Genomic DNA, 19,107 nt, shown 5'->3' on the forward strand with positions numbered 1-19,107 from the left:
CCACAAAATCTAGTGTTATATTAGCCTCCACTCAAAGATATGAAATATAACATAACTAAGTATATTATACACATATAAGTATCTTATATACTTGTTAGACATTGAAATGGTATTTTTTCTCCTTAATTGACTAATTGGGGGGTTAGGTCCTTACTAGCTTAACAATCCATCCATGATGTACACGGACTTTAAGGTGATCAAGAAGAGTGACTTCTGGTGTGAACTCAAATGAATAGGTCCTGTCGACATTAAGATCAAAACCAGCATATATCAAACCAAGAACAATTCAAAAAACCTAAATCACGTAAGCACGCACATAAACAGCCAACAACTACCTTAGAAACATCATATTGAGGTCAGCCCTTACATCCACCTTCTACATAAGAAAGAGAAAAAAAAGATCATGCATAGTGCTAGTGACATTATTCACATTCAATCATAAATCAAGAGCACTTATATACCAAGGAAGAGGAGCTTCTTGTAAGGAGTTTTCTGATATCTTTAAGAATGTGATTCTTGAACACTTGGCCCACATCTGAGCCCAAAGCCACCTTACCATCAAGCAATAGGACATTATCTGCATATCCAAAGAAACCAAACAAGATAAATAATAACCTAAGTGAATAAAAGCAAAAGTTTAAAAGTGGAGGGATGTCACTATCTTACATGGGATCAAAGGGCATGGATCATTTTCCTTTTGGAGGATAATTTGAGTATGGACAGAGAGAAAATAAATCACTCTGGTCTAGTAATGCATCTCCTCCTCTTCCTTTTCCTCTGTAATCATAATCATGTCCTTAAAGTGTAATGGATGACCCACCCTTTCATAAAAAAGTAATTGAGGGTCCCAATTAATAGTAACTTCAAAAGAAAACGCCCGTCTTACTTCCTCATCTCTCACACAAATCCAAGCACTTTTGTCACTTTTGTGAACTTCACTCCAATCTTTCCACCTCTCACAAATGCTATATAATTCCCTCCTTCCTTGCGCACAAAACCAACTAGGCGATAATTGATGTCATTCTCCTTGATTCTACATATTACATGAAATAGTTATGACATCAACCACAACTACAAGAATATCATTGTTCTTTTATTTTTGCACGCTCTTTTGAGTGCACATTCAATTCATAAAAGAATTTCTTCCATGACACAATTGTTTATGATGATCAATATTTTTGTAATAATTGATGCTTATTCGTGTGGAAAAAATAGCAATTTTGCTTCATATTTATAATATGGTCATATCCACGCATCAACAAATAATGCGTGAAGTCGAATCAATGATGAAATATGTTTTGTGATAAAAATATGTGTATTGATTGAAAATTATTTCTAGTAGTTTCCATAAGATTTTGAGTTCTATCCCCAAATATTAATTAATTAAATCTTACATTAGTTTGGTTCATTGTGTGCATTGCCCCATAACATTCTTCTATAATGTTGCATGAAATGAATGAGCTCATAGGCCATGGACACTAGTGAAGAATGGCTGTCAATCAAATCTTGACAATGAAAGGGGAATGCAATGTAAGCAGCTGCTACCAAAACTCTAAAGGAAGTAATTCATAGCATATCAGTAGCATATTGCATATTCTCCCTGGAGTTATAATTTAGCATGGGCGTTGATGGATGTTGATGCTTGCCACAATTGAGTTTATCATGCACTAGAGTTAAAATTTGGTTTCATAGAATTACTCCCACAATTCAGTTTGTTACCTGATTGTTAAGTTACAACGATAGGCATCCTAATGTTTTTCTTTTGTTTCCAACCCTTGCAAAAAAAAACATAAAAAAAACTAAGCAAAAAAATTAAGGTAGTACCTTGCATCAAGCTTCTCAAAGCACAGATTGGAGTGGGAGTTTTTCAATTGAATCACCAATATGTGTCCACACTTGCTTAGAGTCTTACTTTTATTATCTTGTTGGGCATCACCACATTCTATCATACCTTCCTCTTTTCTCCTGACAATATCCATGGCACCCAAGCAATCCCCAATACATATAAGATCAAGATCATCAAAAAGACTAAGGGGCTTTGATGGAACTACAAAGGAAAGGAGAAGGAAAGGATAGCATTGTGCTGTACTATCCAAAAACTCCTCTCCAAATATGTAATCAATGCTTGTAGGAGAATCATTTGATAGTTTCCGTGCTTTAATTTTCCTCTCTACGTAGAGCATCGAGAATACATAGAAAAAGTTGTTCGCTATCTTGCATGTGGCCACCGCACTTGGAGTAAATATATGAAAATGGATTATGTGTGCTAAGTAGTGTGCTAGCCTTATCCTCTTTCTTTTCTTCTCCATCCTTATGAGAGAAGCTCTCATCCCTCTTCTCATCCGTCACGGGTGCCTTATCTAAAGCACTAGTCTCCATAAAAAGCTTCTTCAAAGGAGTAGAAGACATCCCTTTTACCCTAGCAGAACCTGGGTGCATCATAATCTTGCGCAACATGGGAAGTGAAAGAAGATTTTGCAACACAGCGTTGAAGGAAGTATTTGCTCTTTTCCTCATTCCTTTGACAAGAAAAGAGGTTGATGATGAATCATTGATAACTTCCACAGCCTTACCATCCACCAAAGTCTCTTTAGACATTTTAATTGCCATATTCCGTTCACATGAAAAGCAGTACCCAGATATTGGATCAAGAAATTCTGTAGCCCACCAGTGTTCCTTCGATGCGGCATACGTTCTAGCATGGCCTTGTGGCTTGCCATCTTTATCTCGTGTGCAAGAATGCTTCCCAAAATGTAAGCACACCCACATCTTTACCTCAGCCCCATCTTTACCACGTTTCTTCCTGGCATCTTCTTTCTTTGGTGCAATAGCTCCCATTCGGCAAATGTCACAGAAAGCACTCTTAGAATTCAAGATTTTTGAGAGGATGTTGTTCAACTGGCTGGCATCATCACATTGGTAGTGAGAATATTGTAGCACCTCTTCCACCTCCTGGGCCTCCACTTGCGCATCCCTCCTGAATTATCCTTTGCATTTGTGGACTGCTGCTACTCCACTTGCACGTCCCCCTTTGCCTGTTGTGCCTCCATCTGTTGTGCCTTCTTGACCTGCTGTTTTGCATTATCCAAGAGCCACTTGATATCCCGCAACTGCTCCATGGTCGGCACGTCTGGGGCATCCTGTGGGGGTAGGGTCATGGGCTTGTCCCGTGGCTTCTCCACCTCCACCTGCTACTGCTCGGTGACTAGCTCCTTGGGCGGCTGTTTTGCCTCATGTATCTCCTCCTTTTCTGGCGGTGTGCCCCCTGGAGGAGGCTTCATCACGTCCTTGAGCCTCACCTGGGAGGCATCTTGTGGGGTGGTGGTGGGTTGATCTGTGGGCTTGGCCTTGGCCTTGGCAAGCTTGTTACAGTAGCTCTTCCCCATCGGCAACTCAAACTTGCATCCAATTCGCCCAAATTGTAGGCATCCCCAAAATCTTGGATTTGGTGAGCTAGGCGAGCAGCAAAATCAACTGGTGTAGAGACAAAGAAAACAACATCAAAATCAAATCGAAGGGGTGGCATGCCATCGCCGAGAGCGCGGAGAGGCCAAAGCATTCAAAGAATCACGACGAACTACACAAGACGGAAGTGGGGCTAGGGTTTACTCACAGTGTAAGAAGAACTGGTGGATGACCTTGCTCTGTGCTGCTGCGAGGCTCCACAAGAGAAGAGGAGGTGAAGAGCGGTCACCGTCTACCCGTACATCCCAAGCATCCGGCCCCCGCCGACGGGAGGAGGTGGAAAGCACTTGCAACCAACCAAGGAGGGAAGAAGAGGCGCAGGACGATGCGGTGTGGTGCGATGGATCTTGATGATGTGAGGCTTTGTAAGAGGAGATGGGAGCGCTCTTCGGGTCTACCTATACATCTCAAGCATGGGGTCACCAGCGACGAAGGGAGGTGGAAAGTGAGAAATGAAGGGGACTAGGGGAGCAAGATGCAGGAAAGAGGAGAAGGGGGAGCGCCAAGGGATTCACGGGGGACAAGGAGCACAAGGGAACCCAATATTCCCCACGGGCCGTTGCCACGTCATTTGCGTACATCCACCACCTGGTGTACGTGTTACAACAACACATAAATGAGGAGAGAGAGCGTGGCCGTCGCACGGCCCGGCTTCGTGCTCCCAACCAAGCAGCAAGGGCGTGGCACCAGCTTCTTCCATCAACGGTCCCGTCACAACAAGCTTGGGTGCAGGTTGAAGGAAGCGCGGTGTCAGCTTCCTTGATGACCATCTGGTGCAGCTGATTCCCCAATTAATGTTAAAAACTTGCGAGTCAACAAGTGCTCTACAAAGCGAATGATAAATTCTTGACTTTTTCCCTGCTACATATGCTAATGGGGAAGAAGATTAGTAGTTTCGTTTCATAGTTGATAGGATGAAAGATTTTGTACCCAAAAAAAAGACTAAATGGTCCTTTATGATCATGTTGATTTTACTACTACCATAAGCGCAACCTAACCATGTAATTCATGTACTAATCAGATGGAACACTCAACTTGTACTTTCACGTATGGAGAACTTGGAATTTAGTTTGTACGTCATTATTGGCTGCCACATCATCATCTTTCCTTTGAATATAAAGGCATTTGATGGGAATGTGTAATGTCAATGGACAAAACCTTTTAAGCATTAAACATGTTTTACTTGCGAAAATTTATTCTTTCTTTTTAAACTTACTTGCTAACTGTTTGAAAACAAAAGGAAAGAAAGAAAGAAAGGAAAGAGGAGGAAAAAAGAGAAGGCGGGATACTAGGGCGGGTGGTTAACACAGGTCATGCTGATATACATACAAACAAATACAAAAATAAGCCGAACAAGTGGAATGCGTGTCAGTTGTAGTCCACATAAAATGTATTTTTCTTTATCAGATTGAGAGAGGTGGAGTGCAAAGTAAGCTGTACGTGTTTTGCATTGCTAATAATACACCCGTTGGAAATAAAAATGTACTATTAAACAAAGTCAAAGGGTATTTTGTGCAATGATTTTCTTTTTCCTTTTTTTGTTGGGGCGAGATATGCTTCACAGTTTACAAACATTAAACATGAAGAAGGGCTCGTTTATACCAACATTAAACATGAAGAAGGGCCTCACGAGTCATGACCAGCACATGTTTAGCAAATACCGAAGGAAACGGGGATCGGAAAGGGAAGAAGGGTGGGCTGGCTCGCCATCGCCATCGGCCCATCGCCTTGTCGATTCAACTGCTCTGTCTACTCCTCCCATCCCCTGCCAGTACGTACTCGAGTACTACGTGAGGTAAGCAGAAGTGTAAAAGGCTACCCGCCCCGTCCCGTCCACTGACGTCTCACCTCATCCTCACCCGCAAATTTAGGGGAGGGGAGCTTCAGGCTTGCATGATGCTTGTGCAACCCTCCCTGGCCGGACATCCGCCGGAATGAACCACGAAAATTGGCTTGAGCGAATTGAATTCAATCTGTTAGTTTCATGTGGCACGGAGTTGCTCTCACAAAACTGAGGGTGCGTGCTCTTTATTTCATGCATCCGATTGCATGCACTTTATTTCATGCATGCCATTACCTGCATACTCATCACTCACACCTCATCATCGTTTAAATCGCATGTTGTTTGCTTGCTTAGATGACTTGTGGTGAGGCTGGAAACCGGACAGCTGGTATAGTAACAGGATAAATTATCTCCCAGGGGCTAAACTTTAACCCGTCACATCGGATGTTTGATACTAATTAGGAGTATTAAACATAGGCTAATTACAAAACTAATTGCACAAATGGAGACTAATTCGCGAGATGAATCTATTAAGCCTAATTAGTCCATCATTTGACAATGTGGTGCTACAGTAACCATTTGCTAATGATGGATTAATTAGGCTTAATAGATTCATCTCCCGAATTAGCCCAGGGCTTCTGCAATTAGTTTTATAATTAGCTCATATTTAGTCCTCCTAATTAGCATATCCGAACATTCGATATGATAAGAGCTAAACTTTAGCCTATCCAAACAGCTCTTAGTTAGAGTCCAATGTACTCAAAGTACTAGAGCATTGTACTCCTGAAGCAGCGGTGTGGGCACGAGTCCCCAGGGAACGGAGCTGAACGAGCGGAGCTGTGTCACTCAGCGCTCAGCGAGCAAGCGTATTGGATGCTCGACTAATTTTCAGTTCGGGTCACATCCCATGTTTGATACCAATTAGAAGGATTAAATGTTAACTAATTACATATATGGGGGCTAATTCGCGAGGTGAATCTATTAAGCCTAATTAATCCATAATTAGCACATATTTACTGTAGCATCACATGGGCTAATCATGGACTAATTAGGCTTAACAAATTCGTCTCGCAAATTAGCCCTCATTTATGCAATTAGTTTTATCATTAGACTATATTTAATACTCCTAATTATTGTGCAAACATCCGATGTGACAACGACTGGGTATGCAAACACCCCCTAAGGGCACGTAAAAGGGCGACTACGAGCCGTCTAGGAGCCGGTTGATTTGCAAAAAGGCCCCTGCGAAGGCTTGGAGACGGCTGCCTCGTCGTCTCGTGAGGCGCGATCCGAGCGCGTGCTCCCATGCGAAAATGGCGACTCCAGCACCGTTGTGCGAGCCGCCGTTGATCCGCACTTGATCCGGTGCAGCTTTTCCTCCACGCGGGGAGATGGTGCATGGCCTTCCCTTCGCGCCAAAATCCCCCATAAATCCATCCCTCCGGCGGAGGTCCGCCCGTGCCCCCCGCCCTCCGGCGGCGCAAAGAAACACGCCGGCGGCGCCCCTCCTCCGCCTACAAATCGTGCCGGCGGCGCGCCTCCTCTGCCTCCTCTCGAGCCGGCGGCGCCCCTCCTCCGCCTCCAACCCACGCCGGCGTGGTCCTCGGAGCCCCTCCTGCACCGCCCCTCCAGGTAATCCTGGTAAATCTGGTTGCACTTGATCTGGTTTATGTAATTCTTTCTATTGCGGAAAAAGAAGATTTGTTCGTTAGATTGTGTAGGGAACTCATTCATGCTGCCCCTGGTTAAAAGTGGTTACAGGAAAGAATTCAAATGAGCTCTCCTGAGATTGCTTGTTACTGCCTGCTAATTAGCCCCCTAATTTGTTAAAAAATGTTTGAAGAACTGAATCCTGAAAAAGGAAATCCTCTGCATGACATGATACTAGTACAGTATACCAGTAGTACTACCTCTCTAATAATTATTCCCTCATGCTCATGTGCAATTTGGTGGCTGGTCAAGAAAATACAGATCAGCGTGCTACAGCTGTTGCAATTTGGGGAAGTTGCTGACTAGTCTGCAATTTGATAGTGAAATTTGATCGGTGAGGTATTGGTGTCAAAATCATTAGTACTCTTCAGGATTGGACCATCGATTTACTGTATCACCAAGGAATAGATGCTCCTTCCAAATTCCAAGAATTCGTTTTTTTTCTTACTTTTTATGCAAGGAGCTAGAAAGGATCGCACCTTTTCAGTATGGTCTGTGGTCTCTAAATTCAGAGCTAGGAAGCTGCAAATCTTATTCTTATAGCCACGTCTCACTTTCGAATATCAATCAACACTGCCTGCCCTGAATGATTTTCTTTTAGTAGTATACAAAGAGGAAAAGTATGCAATTACAAAAACAATGCTATTTTACCTGAGGAGGCATGTAGCTGAATTTTTAGGTTTGCATGATGCAGTATTCTTTAACAATAATGATGTTTCAGCATTGTTCATCCACTAAAAGTACTGCTTTTTTTTTGTTCTCAAGATCAGGTACCGATTTGAAATTGCAATGTATTAGGTACCACTTACGTTTTTTAAACAGATCTACTTAACCTTCTGGCTACTGCATACATGTAATTTATTTTTTCTCCTTGATAGACAAAACACTATGTGCACTTTTCCGTTTTCTTTTTGCAAAATGGGATGCAGAATACATTGGCATCAAAAACACGTTCTTTTGCATGCAAATACTTCAGAGTTACCATTTAGTTCAGTGTTCTACAATTTTGTTAGTTGGAACGTGCTTCACTGTTTATAACTTTTCTGTATTCTTTCCGGGTTGCTCCTTATGAACGTCCTGCATCAAGCAAAGGATATTTACTCCCAGAAGGTGATTTCATATGCGTCTGATGACTCACTATTCTAAATAATGAAACATTGCGTTCATTTTCTGCAACTAAAATAATTTTGGCTAATGTTTCTCCATTTATCAGACATTTGCTCTATGATTTGTTCAGATAACGGTGCACCGAAGATGAGACAAGGTGTAGATGCAGCAGCGACCCGTGAGTTGCTAGAGGCGGAGGCATGACGGAAGTGGAAGGCTGCCGCGTTGCGGGAGTGGAATCGGGCGTCGTCGTCAAACCAGCAGAAGGGGCCGGCGGCGGCACCAGTCTCACCGACAACAGTAGCAGAAGGTATTGTCTTGCCGAATGGAGCTTTCTGGAACCAAGAAATTGGTGGTAGTCCGATTGCTCATCCATGGATGCGTCCTCAAGCTTTGGATCCATCAACATGTAACAAATCAAACTCAATTCTCTTGTCAGTGAAATATGAATAGATTGAAAATTATGCAATGACAATTATGCAACAAGTATGATATGGACCAATTGTACTATTTTCTACAGGGATCATGATCCAACACCACCTGGTGGCTTCACAAACTTTATCAAGAATCATCCTCAGATGTCTCAAATGGGTCCTTCTCATTTTATCCCATTCAAGCCGCCACGGCCTTTGGACACTTCGCCATCACAAGAAGAAACAGCAACCCCCCGTTCATCACCGATTACTGATAAGTGTATTAATGTTGATAGTGGGGATGAACTTGTTAGGACTGACAAGCGAATCCTATGGACACAAGAAGAAGATGTTAGGCTGGTGAGTTGCTTAATTCAGTTGCTTTATTTTTCAATTACATTGTAATTCAATTACATCAATATAATAATTTCTATACGATTGTAGATGAGCTCTTGGTTGCTTAATTCGACGGACTCATCCCAAGGAGTTGGTAGGAAGAATGAGCAGTATTGGCTTGATGTTGTTCATACGTATAACCAGACTACTCCCGGCAATAGGAAAAGAAATTTTAAGCAAGCCAAGGACAGGTGGCACAAGATTAATAGATGGACTAACCTTTTCCACAATGCTTGGTTACAGGCTCAAAGAGTTTTCACTAGTGGATACAATGATCAAATGTGGATTGATAAGGCACATCACTTATATGGAAGACAATGAACTTGGGCCTTTTGTTTTAATGGATGTGTGGTATGCTGTAAAAAATGAGGCAAAGTGGGTAGCATACAATGATGGACTAAAGGCAGCACGTAAAAGAAAGGGTTCAGGCAAGGAAGTGGCAGGCAAAGATTCAAATGTTGTAGATGTTGAGGAGAATGTAGAATGCCCTAGGCCAATTGGGCAAAAACAAGCTAAAAAGGCTGCCAGGGAAAATAAAACCAAGTCAAACTTTGTTACAGTGATATTGAGGAGCTACGTACACCGGGAAGAATCCAATTTAAAGATCATGCAAACCGTGTTAAGGTATAGGAAGTACAGCGGAAGTTATCATCTGACAAGCTTGAAGCAGCAAAGCTTGCTCATCTTACAGCAAAAGAGCAAAAGGAGCAGCAAAAGACCAAAAGGAAGCAAAAAGGTATGAAGCTGAAGCTAGGATGTTTGAGACCTATAACCGTCTTCTCTCGCAAGATGTAGGACTAATGTCTGATGAAGAAAAGGCTGATCATGTAGCAACAATGAAGGCTTTGAAGAAGAAATTATTTTCTGAATTTAATTAAGGTTTCTGAAATTTTTATTCTATAGCATCTAACACATTACTTTCTCAGTTGCTTGACAATTTATGATGTATCTTGCAGGTGCTGAGTCACATTGAAGATGTTCTGATCAAGAAGGTTGTTGGATGTTTGAGATTTTTTCTTCCTACCTAGCATATATTATCCTATCTAGAAACTGTTATCCTATCTTTAGTTACAGTAAGCATGTGTGCTTCTATTTTTTGAATGTGAACTTGGATGTTTTGGCAAGTTAACTTGGAGGTTTCTTAATGCCTTTACTTGTAAAATCTGGTTTGCTTCATCTTAAATGTTCTTCTGGCAGTTTCATTTTGAGAAGTAGTCCTACATGGTCTTATTTGATTGTTCACTCTTGTACTGGCTGTAAGCTTGATGGTTTCTGCAACACTTGCTGATTTTGTTGGCATGCAGGTTCAGGAAAAGTAGTATGTTTTGGAATTTCTATATTGATGCTTAATTTGTGATGATTGGCGAGATAAACTTCCTGATTAGTTAAGATGCAGTAGAAGAATGATTGAAGAATAGTCTAGTACTGTACATTGTAGCAGAAAATACATCATTTGATTTATGAAAATTTTGTTCTATTACATTAATATAAATATATTTGAATATCATTTATGTTTATGTTTCCAAAAGATAGTGTAACCATGATCATCTTATTTATGCTTGATCTTTCTTTTTTTCAACAAGCAACACAATAGTATACACAAGTCTTATTTACGATTGATCGTGGCTACAAGCGGGCATTAAAGACTTAACAGATAACTAAACAGACAGCTTAAAAGATAAATCATTGTACAAGTTGTCGGTTTCACTGTCTATATGTGACTTACAGACGGTAGCCGTCTAAACTGTTGAACGTGCCCTAATCTAGAGGCGTGAAATCCAATGCACATGTGGTACGCGGTAAAAAAATTGGAACGGTCCATTTTTCCAAAATTTACAATACAAGGAAATAGCAAGATTAGGTTACATTTCACGATAAACATTATGCAAAAACTACATGAAGAGCCTTCTTGAGTTAGTCTTAACTAGAAAGCCCTCCCTCCTGTTAAATAATGAGGAGGTGTGAAGATGGGTGCGGGACGGGAGCAGGAGGCGCAACGTAAGTAAATACGTAACTAGGAATATGGAAAATTGCATTTTTGGAGTTTTATCAAAGAAAAAGACTAACATTGCCAGCAGGTCAAATGGCACGATGGGCGGAGCGAGCGGCCGTGGAGGCCGGTGGTGTTTGGGTTAGAGATTTAGGTTTCTGGATTTTGGGCGGCGTTTGAGGGCGGGGGCTTACTGGAGTTGGAGAAGATGACTAATGGTGGTGCTAACAGGTTGAGGGCGGTAAGGTGTGACGGACGACGACCGGGGGGGGGGGGGGGAGGTTGTAGAGGAGGAGAGGGTGGGAGATGGGCGGAAGGCGAGGCGCCATCAGCCGGAGTGGAGGGAGGGCTAGGCAGATCAAAATTAGCGAGACGAAAACGTAGTGCCGAAAGGATTAGGATCATGGCTCGGGATCTAGTTGCCTCCCTATATATTAGCACTAGTACAAAATTAATACGAACGATTTTAAACGCTAATGGCTAAAGCTAAAAGAGTTTAGGTAACACCTAGCATTTACGGTAGGATGGATGTGCACTTTTTGTAGTAGCTCATAGCTGTTAGCTGTAGCTCTACAGCGCAGGCACTATACCCGTAGCAGCTGCAGCTCGTGGCACCCATGCCCTACCTCAACACACAGCCGTAGAGTTGAAACGACGTATGTGTGAGGGAGAGAGTTGAAAGGATTAAGGATGGGCGGATCTTTTGCCCTGATCTCGTCGAGACTTTCATGGCTTTGGCTGTTGAGTGATTGATCGGAACGGCACTTTTATAATATAACAGCACAATACCCGTGCGTTGCCACGGACCACGGTTAGAATTAAATAAATAACATTATTTATCTTGAAAATCTTAAATTTGATTCCAACTCCAATAATTTATTATCCTAAATTTTACACTTGTATATATTTTATTTAATCCTTTCTACTCGCTCGAAAAGCATAAAGACATATTATAAGAATCACACCTCCCAATCTTAGTATTTACCTTGTGATTGTGTCGAACCAACGCATAAGGTAATCTGTGTGTTGATGCGTCTTTAATTTCATTTAGAAGTTCTTCATTGTGCCATGCATTGTACTGGTCACTTCTCTCTCTCAACAGTGGCTTGGCCGAGGAGGATGCACGTGGGCAGCCACGCCCTCTACGGCGAGCTCGGCGGCACCCTCCATTGCCCCCTCAAAAGTACCACGCCACTCCCTCACACAGTCACATCTGAAGAATCAGGCAGTATGTGTTGGATCTTTCCGTATGTTCAAGCTAATACTAAATGAGAAAGCAAAATTAAATCCACGGCCACTGCTAAAGTTAAAGTGCAAAGAAAGCACTACTCTCACCTTAACCTCAAGAAACAGTTTCTTCTCCCATGCGTAGAGCTAATGAATGGCTGAGCATTCCACTGCCTCCGCCGCTACCCATGCCCATCCCTCCGTCTCCTCTCCCAAACCTTGTGAACCCATTTCTACCTTTCCCATACCCTCCTCATCCACCACCCCAGGTCCATCCCATGAGCTTCAAGCTCTTGCTGTAACTCAGTATCTTCCCTGCAGCAGAAAACAAAAAGGATTCGCCAGCAGTAAGCGAAATGTGGCCAAGAACAAACAACCAATTGATTAGTTAACTGATTTGTAGAGGTAAAGAAATGGCTTGCCTGGGAGGCTGCTGTTGTTGGCGGTGGGCTCGGGAGGCTCGCAGATGGGGGCCTCGAGCAGTGCAGCGACACGGGCGCTGGCTTCGGCTACCTTGAGGAAGTACTCGTCGAGCTCGGTGGCGATCTCGGAGAGGTCCTTGTTCCCGGTGCCGGCGCGTGGCATGGCGACGACGGTGAACTCGCTAGGGGTGGTGGAGGTGGTGGTTGCCATGACGATGGACGGGGATGCGGCCACCGCGGCGGCGGTCGTGACGACTAGAGGCGCGAGCGCGATGGGGGCGTCGGCGATGGTGGTGGCGGACGACTTGAAGCTGCTTCAGCGGAGCACCGTCCGCTCGCTGGGCCGCAGCCGCGCAGGCCGCGGGCGACCGGGCGCCCCTGTCCCGCGTCACGCCGGGAGCCGAGGAGATGGGGAGGCGTCGCGAGATCTTTCGGGACGGAGAAAGGAGAAGCTTTTTCCCCTCTAACCTCCTCCCTTCTCTCTTTTTTTCACCCGAGCCCCCCATCTGTTAGCATTTGGACTGCGGGTTGATTACACGAAACTTGAGGGGGGGTTTCGAAAAATAACCACGACGGTTGAAGGATTGAAAGAAACCTCCTCTCTTTAATATTAGGTATAGATATAGATTAGTAATTCAGATTGATTTAATATAAAAAATGAAAATACTTATATTTTGTGACAATAGCTGAAGCCAATATTCTGATCGCCCCCGAAGCCCGACCCGTCTGCCATTGCGACGAGACGGAACACGAAATTAACAATGGATGTCTGTCATTGCGGGCAGGGACAGGAGAGCACGGCAGCCTAATGGCGTAGGCCTATAGGCGCGTATGCATGATTACAAATCCGCCTCATTAATTCACAGGATTCGCGTGTAGCCATGGCCCTCTCTGGGACTCAACTCATCTCTTCTTCGTTCCAGGGGCAGCAGAAGCCTGAGATCAATGAGTAAGCTTCACGCCGAGCTTCATCAATGGCGTCGGAAGATTCCTGCAAGGCTGAAACGGAGGGTGTGGCTAGTTTGAGTAGTAGTCTGTGGGAACAGGAACACACTACAAGTAGCAGTAGGACGAGGTGTCCAGGGCTGCGCTGCTACTGTCGCGTTTTCTATACTTTGCCAATCATGTTGGAATCTGTACTCCTGCTTGCAACACAGCAACAGTAGGACGAGACGAGTAGTAGATGGCAGGTTTGCTCGTAGATGCAGCCAGTTTCACTACGGTAGTTTTGTTGAGTTTGAAACGGATTTCAATTGGTCGTAGACAATCTTGGCTCCGCCCTGCATAGCATAGGGGTCCTCGCCGGTGGCGCCGAAGCGTGGTGGGAGAAAGAAAAGAATTGGGAGGTCAGCCTTAGGAGCCGTTTGGCAAGACTCTAACTCGTGAAAAACAGCTCTGCTTCTTGCTCATTTAGAAAAGTAGCTTTTTCTAGCTCCAAAAAATATTTGGTATAGCAGTTTCTCATAACTTTTTAGAATGCATAGAAGATGTCAATTCTCCATGGAACCCTGCACATGTATATTGCTTGCGGACATGAGTTTTATGTGTGGCCTCTGTTGATGGTGTGATTTGTGTGAAATAAAATACAATAATAATATAAAAGATAGCTAAGAGAATAATTAGGTATGTAATGTTCTTATCTTTTCTTTCTATTTCTTTCTTCCTTCTTTTTTACCCTTTTCTTTTCTCTCTATATTTCTTTTTTTCCTCCTCAAATCCTTCTCAGAGCATCTCCAACAGTTCCCCAATTTCCAATCCAACTATCGTTTTGGGAGGGTTAGTAAAAAATAGTGCTCCAACATACTTCCTTTACTTCTCCATTTTCCCAACAATTATTGGGACAACCCAATAATTTACCCCAACTCTCCCTAAATAAAGGAGGAGTTATAACTCTCCCAGTATAGTAGTTGGATTGGGATGAGATTATTGTGAGACTGCAAAAGTAACTCTCCCAATAGCAATAAAATGGATATTAGGATATCCTCATTAACTAGTTATTAGAAAATATTTATTAGGAGACCGCTCAAGATGCTCTAACCACTGTTTTTTCTCGGTCTTATCCACACACGCAGCACCACACCGCTCTTCTCTCCGACTCGACGGCGCTGCTAGCAGCCTGCTTGTCGCGACAGCCTATAGCCCTGCTCCGCTCCAGCCCTGCTGCCCCTGTCACGTCGAATGTTTGGAAGGAGGGGGCTAAATTTTAACCCCCGTCACGTCGAATGTTTGGACACTAATTAGGAGTATTAAACCTAGACTAATTATAAAACTAATTACACAACCCCTAGGCTAAATCGCGAGACGAATCTATTAAGCCTAATTAGTCCATGATTTGACAATGTGGTGCTACAGTAACCATTCACTAATGATGGATTAATTAGGCTTAATAGATTCGTCTCGCGATTTAGCCTAGGGGTTATGCAATTAGTTTTGTAATTAGTTTATGTTTAATCCTCCTAATTAGTATCCGAACATCCGATGTGACAGTACTAAAATTTACCCCCTCCTCCCAAACATCCATTAAGCTCCAGCCTCGCCGCCTGTGTGGCTTTGGCCCCATCGTGGCTGTGCGCCTCCATCGGTGCGCGGTCAGCGGGTCGAAGGGCCACCACTTCCCTTTCCTGCCGCATGCCGTCGACGAGTGCCGCATGGACGGGATAATTTCGCCGAGGACCGCTGAAGGTGGAGGTGAAGCCGGTATGAGCTATTATTTTTGACATCTCCCCGGCAAATGTGGGGTTTCTACCGGCTTTTCCCTATGAGCCGTTTCGAGTTTTTGCGTTTGGCAGGAGAAGCTAATAAGCTAGAGCTGAAGCTGGTTCATAAGCCCTACCAAAGAGGTCTTAAACTACTATTTTAACTAAGACGGTGTCTTGCCCACAGAACGGCAAGGAGGACCAAGTCGATATCACTTTGCATGTCACGTAGCAAATTTTGCCCAAGATTTTTAATCCTCCCGGAGCATCTAACTCTCTGCGAGAACAATGGGATCTGCAAGTCCAGCGCTTAAACAAACCGCAGAACACGAGTGGGCAATCATTAGGACGATAAACATGGGATCTGCGTTCTGCGAGCGCTAAACAGCATTCTGTTCGCATCCAATTGCCGATAATTAGGGCTGTTTAGTTGCCCGATTTTGGACAACTAAAATTACTGTGCCAGCACTGTAGCGTACTGTAGCGTTTCGTTTGTATTTGTGAATTATTGTCTAAATATTGACTAATTAGGCTCAAAAGATTCGTCTCGCAAAGTACAACCAAACTGTGCAATTAAAGCCTTACACGCGGTGAACTAGTTAATCGAGAGCCAGCACGTCCATGTCACGAATGCCACCAAGCCGACCAGGAGCTAGCTGCTCGCCGCAAGGCGTCGTGCGAAAGCCGACCGCGGAAACGACGAAGGGATCGAAGGAGATTTAGCTCGGTTGCAGACTCTTCCATGGACTTCGGCACATGTTGTTCTGCAGGTGTATAGGAGAAGCTATCGGTGAGTGTGAACTCGATCAGGTTACCTAGCTGAATAAGCAGCTCGAGCTAATAGCTCCAATCCAATCCCAAGTCGGTATATATTCAACAAGGACGCGAAGTCATGGCGGCACAACAGGAGAGCGGCAGCAGGGCAGCGACTGCCACCGCGGCGACGGCGTGCCGCGGGCGCCGCTTCGTCGGCGTCCGGCAGCGGCCATCGGGGCCGTGGGTCGCGGAGATCAAGGACTCGGCGCAGCGCGTCCGCCTGTGGCTCGGCACGTTCGACACCGCCGAGGAGGCGGCGCGCGCCTACGACGAGGCGGCCCGCGCGCTGCGCGGCGAGAGCACGCGCACCAACTTCGCGGGCCGCGCCCGGCACTGCGGCGGCGCGGCCAGGGCCAGGCTGAGCAAGAACCTGCAGCACGTGATGGCGCGGGCGGCCGCCGCGGGCAGGGCCACCGCGTGCGCCGGGGTGGGCGAGCAGTTCGCGCTCGCCGCGGTGTTCCGGCGATGCCAGCAACCGGCGGCGGCCGCCCCCGCGCCGCCGCAGACGCCGCAGCAGGCCGAGGCCGTGCATGCCGCCAAGCACGCGGTGCAGCCGAGTTTCGTCGTGCCGAGGCGGAACGAGGCGCCGCCGTCGTCAGCGCTTGGAGCCGGAGATCTCTGGGGCGGCGCCGCCGCCGCCGAGGTGTTGTGCGCGGAGGAGAGGTCGTTCAACGTGTCCTCATCTGTGACCGTGCCGCCCTCGTTCAGCGCGTCGTCGTCGGAGTCCTTGGACGTCGAGGATTTTCTAGCTAGTTGATGGCGCGATTCTTCTTCGTCCATGTTTGCGGTGGGGCGCGCGCTTGCTCGAGCAGTGTAAATATTGCGCAAGCGATGTGCTGCTCCTGCTGTCAGTTCTTCCAAAGGAAGAGGCGCCATAGCTTTACTTCGTTGTTCAGAGCGTGATGCGGTGTCGCTGTCTCAACCATTTCGGGCTCTGTAGAACGAAGCACAATGGTTTCCTTCAAATGGATCAGAAAACGTCAAACTACAAGTATTTCAAATATAAGGCCGGCCTGCTTCACAGTAAGATAAGAGCCGATGTGCTGCAGCAGGCCGCTCCTATTTTCCTGAATTTGGGATGGGCTTATGTGGGCCTACTAGTTTTATTTGCTTGAGGGCTTTACTGGCCCGAAAAGTCCATCCCTTTTTCTAAAAAAATAAAGAACGAATCCTGGTAGGAAATCGGGCATAGGATCGAGCCACGTCGCCCGTTAACAGTCGGATCCACCTAGCTCGCAGCATCGTCCGTCCGATCAGAATCGTCGCGGGTCTCTCGCCCGTCGAACCGCGACCCGGGCTATTCTGAATACTCTCGAACCCGCTCGTCTCCTTCCCTGCCGCGCTACGCGCCCCTCCTCCCGTTGCCCGCCGAACCAACCCTCCGCCGTCCCTAAACCCCTGTCTCTCTACACGTCGTTGCCCCACCCATCTCCGCCTGATCTGGCAGCCGGAGCTCGTGGAGAGCCCATGCTGCGCCGGGTCGAGAACCCCAACGGTGGGGCGGAGGCGCCGCTGGCGGGGGCGTGCGAGGGGCGAGGCAATGGACAGCCGCATGCGGGGCTCGAGTGGGCGGCGGCAATGCGGAGAGAAGTGCGCTGCAACGCGCCTGAAGTGAGGAGGTGCTCGAGCTCGCAGAGGCGGATGCCCAGCAACCTAGCAGAGCTCTGCTCATCGCAATTTCGCGGAAGCACATCTGTACCAGCGATAGTGGCGGCGGCGGCGGCGTTCTCATCCCTTGAAACAGGTTGCGCCTTCGCTGGCGTGTGCACGAGCAACAGCGCCGTGGTGCCCTCCGCAGTCCACACCGTGCTCACCCTGCAATCACTGCCTGACGATGACGAGCATGTCAGAAGCTCTAGCGGCTATTGCTCCTTCCTGAAATGGTGTCTGTTCTGCCGACAAGGTGCTCGATCAAATGCCATGCCCATGGAAAGTTTCATTACGAATCAGTATGCTTCTCACACCTGGACCTCCTCCCTCTTAGCCTACAAAGATTAAACATACGTCCCTCAACAATGGTGCTAACTTGAATTCTAATGTCTTTCTTTTTAGATACACTACATTCCTGATCACAACTAGAGGAAGTAGTAACAGGGTATCGTAGATCTTTTGGTTTATATATTCCCCGTGAGGCATTTCCACCTAGGTTAACTGTGGTTTCATCTAATACAAATAGTACAAATAACTCAATGTTTTTTTCAGGGAACAACAAGAGAGTGAGAGCCCCACCTGAACACTTGATATGTTATAATGCAATGACCCTGCTGCTTACCATCTGATGCTTTGTACTGCTAGGTGATAATAAGTCTTATAAACACGCAATTTCCACCTTACCAAGATTCTACCATAAAAACTACCTTTTATGGGTAATACCGTAAGTGCCATGAGATTTCATCATCCTTGCATTACTGCCAATCTATTCCAAAACAGTAAGTCTTCATTCTACATTTCTACTTCAATATTCTTTTAGTGTATAAATTAATACTTCTAGCATTTAAGCTGATATTCCTTGATTGCTTGGCGGCAAATGTATCTGAAATTAAATCGAATTATTCCTCGATTCACCAAAGCAACAAATATTTTATAAATATATTTCCTTCATTCTCTAAAAGTTGACTGCAAGTAACACTCTTGCTTATTTTTGTGCTTCAAAACTGACATCCCTATTACAATGACTTCTTCTTTGAGGCAAAACAATACATAATTCAGTCCAAAGCTCATGGCAGGAGATAAGCCCTTCTGTTCCTCTCTATTTTTATCCGGGCAGCACCTATTGTTCACCATGACAGAACCTTTCCAAACGGTGAAAGTTCCTGCATCAAATGTAGGCATCTGACAACTTACAGTAGGCAAGATTTGCTCTTGAGCAAGATTGAGCCATCTATATTTGATCTGTGCAATGCCTGTCAAAAATATCCATAGATTGGGTATATGCATATGCAGGAACATAACTCTGAATTTTCCAGTGCCACAGTGAGCTCCAAACATGAAGGCAACAGGAGTCTTTCCACCCATATATGGCACCGTCTGGTCCAACATAAGGTATACATTAACAATGTTTAATCGTAGTCTCAAGAAGACC

The sequence above is a fragment of the Setaria viridis genome, chromosome 2 (genome assembly GCF_005286985.2).
Source record: "Setaria viridis chromosome 2, Setaria_viridis_v4.0, whole genome shotgun sequence".
Lineage (NCBI taxonomy): Eukaryota > Viridiplantae > Streptophyta > Magnoliopsida > Poales > Poaceae > Setaria > Setaria viridis.